Source organism: Suricata suricatta, chromosome 12 (assembly GCF_006229205.1).
Source record: "Suricata suricatta isolate VVHF042 chromosome 12, meerkat_22Aug2017_6uvM2_HiC, whole genome shotgun sequence".
In the NCBI taxonomy this organism is placed as follows: Eukaryota; Metazoa; Chordata; class Mammalia; order Carnivora; family Herpestidae; genus Suricata; species Suricata suricatta.
Genome location: NC_043711.1, coordinates 82,513,311 through 82,516,540, shown reverse-complemented (window position 1 = coordinate 82,516,540; position 3,230 = coordinate 82,513,311).

Below are 3,230 nucleotides of genomic sequence, written 5' to 3'. Positions count from 1 at the left end.
TAGGGTTAAAGACCTGTATACTGAAAACTATAGAAGACTTATGAAAGAAATTGAAGAAGACACAAAGAAATGGAAAAACATTCCGTGCTCATGGTTTGGAAGAATAAACATTGTTAAAATGTTTTTATTACCCAAAGCAATTTACACATTCAATGCAATTCCCATCAAAGTTGCACCAGCATTCTTTTCAAAGCTAGAACAAATTATCTTAAAATTCGTATGGAACCACAAAAAAACCCCAAATAGCCAAAGTAATATTGAAGAAGAAAACCAAAACAGGAGGCATCACAATCCCAGACTTTAGCCTCTACTACAAAGCTGTCATCATCAAGACAGTATGGTATTGGCACAAAAACAGACACATGGATCAATGGAATAGAATAGAGAGCCCAGAACTGAACTCACAAGTGTATGGTCAATTAATCTTTGACAAAACAGGAAAGAGTATCCAATGGAAAAAAGACAGCCTCTTCAACAGGTGGTGTTGGGAGAGCTGGACAGCAACATGTAGAAGAATGAAATTAGACCACTTTCTTGCATGTATCCATTTAAAATGCTGTATAATCTGTGTGTGCAGTTCATCTCTCCAGGAAATTGCCAGTCTCAATAAAAAGTGACCTCTCATAGTTTTCATGTGTTTTTCATGTGTTTAGTGCAATACCACGAACCTTGAGTAACACCATAGGACCCATACAAAGTGCCACTAATGATGTCAGAAGTGCTCCCAAGAACAAAGTCATGACATTGTAAGAAAAAGTTGAATTGCTTGATATGTCCCATAGACCGAATTCTGCAGCTGCAGCTGCTGCTGTTTCAAGATAAATGAATTCAGCATAAAGACCATTGTAGAAAGGAAAGAAAGAAAGAAAGAAAGAAAGAAAGAAAGAAAGAAAGAAAGAAAGAAAGAAAGAAAGAAAGAAAGAAAAGGGAATCTCTGAAGCCATTGCTGCAGCTAAAAAAAAGTCTTGCATTTTTTGTAAATTGCCTTTTTATCTTGTTGGTTGAGCATCCTACTCTTTTTTAAAAATTATTTTTTAAATTTACATCCAAATTCATTAACAAATAGTGTAATAATGATTTCAGGAATAGAATTTAGTATCCATCACTTACATATAACACCAGTGCTCATCCCAACAAGTGTCCTCTCTAATGCCCCTTGCCCATTTAGCCCATTCCCCTCCCCCAACCCAATACCCCTCAGTTTGTTCTCTGTATTTAAGAGTTTCTTATGGTTTGTCTCTCTGTCTGTTTTTATATTATTTTTGCTTCCTTTCCTTTATGTTCCTCTGTTCTGTATCTTGAATTCCACATGAGTGAAGGCATGATATTTGTCTTTCTCTGACTTATTTTGCTTCACATCATACCCTCTAGTTGCTTCTATGTTGTTGCAAATGGCAAGATTTCATTCTTTTTGAGTGCTGAGTAATACTCCATTGTGTATATATACCATATCTTCTTTATCCATTCATCAGTCGATGGACATCTGGGCTCTTTCCATACTCCGGCTATTGTCAATAGTGCTGCTATAAGCATTTGGGTGCATGTGCCCCTTTGAAACAGCACACCTGTATCATTTGGACAAAAACCTACTAGTGCAATTGCTGGGTCATAGGGTAGTTCTATTTTTAATTTTTTGAGGAACCTCCATACTGTTTTCCAGAGTGGCTGCATTGAGCATCCCACTCTTGATTCTGGCTCAGGTCATGATCCCAGGGTCGTGGGATTGAGCCCAGTGGTGGGCTCCATGCTCAGTGTGGAGCCTGCTTCAGATTATCATTCTCCCTCTACCCCTCTCCCCTGCTTGCACTGCATATGCTTTCTCTCTCTTTCTTTCTCTCTCTCTAAAATAGAAAAAAAAAAAACCGATTGAGGATGAAGGGCATCTCCTGAACAGTTTTTTTTTTTAATGAAGATGAAGGTATACTACTCTGGAAAAAAAACAACAACAAACCACAAAGGACAATCACTAGTAAGGAAAGGAAGTGAGCACCAGGATTTAAGGCAGGAAGGGATAGCGTCTTGTGCAAATGAAGATGGGTTTATGATGAAGACTGCCCTCATCTATAAAGTTGCTAGTCTCCAATCCTTGAAGGGAAAGGGTAAACATCAGCTGTCAGTCTTGTGGTTATATAATAAGAAGGCCTGGGCAACCAGAACTCTTTTTCTGGATTGGTCCCATTAATGCTTTGTCCCTGAAGTCAGGAAGTATCTTGCTGGTTCTTTTGATATTGGACAATACCCCTGGCCATACAGAACCCCATGAATTCAATACCTGAGATGTCGAACTATTCTACTTGTCCCCAAACACAACATTTCTAATTCAGCCTTTAGATCAGGGAGTCATAGGACTTTTAAGGCTCATCAGACACAATATTCTATGGAAAGAATTATCAAGGCTATGAAAGAGAACCCCAATAAAGAGAATATCATGAAAGTCTAGAAGAATTATACCACTGAAGATGCCATTGTTGCATAGAAAAAGCTGTGAAAATCATTGAAGACCAAAACAATACATTTCTCCTGGAGAAAACTGTGCCCAGATATTGTGCATGACTTCACAGGCTTTACAACAGAGCCAATCAAGGAAATCATGAAAGAGACTGAGGATATGAGCAAAAAAAAGTGGGGGTGAAGGGTTTTAGGGTATGAATCTTGGATAAATTCAAGAGCTAATGGACACACCACCAGTGGAATTAAAAGAAGATGACTTGATGGGGATGAGAGTTTCTGTATCAGTACTAGATAATGAGGAAGACAACATAGAAGAAGCAGTGCCAGAAAACAAATTGATATTAGACAATCTGGCAGAAGGGTTGTGATTACTCATGACTGCTTTTAACTTCTTTTATGACATGGACCCTTCTATGATATGGGCACTGAAACAAAAACAAATGGTAGATGAAGAATTGGTACTATATAACAAAACATTTTATAGAGAACTGAAAAGGGAAAAAAAAAATCAGACAGGAATTATCATGTATTTCCGAAAAGTTACACCAAGCGTACCTGCCTCTCCTGCTTCCCCATCCATCTCTACCACTTCCATCTCTGCCACCCATGGGATAGAAAGGCCAATTCTTCCTCTTCCTCCCCCTCCTCAGCCTACTCAACATGAAAACAATGAGGATGAAGACTTTTATGATGATACACTTCCACTTAATAAATAGTAAATAATCGTCATGCTATACAGTTAATAAACTTATCTAATGTGTGTGTGAGTGCCTTTGTGT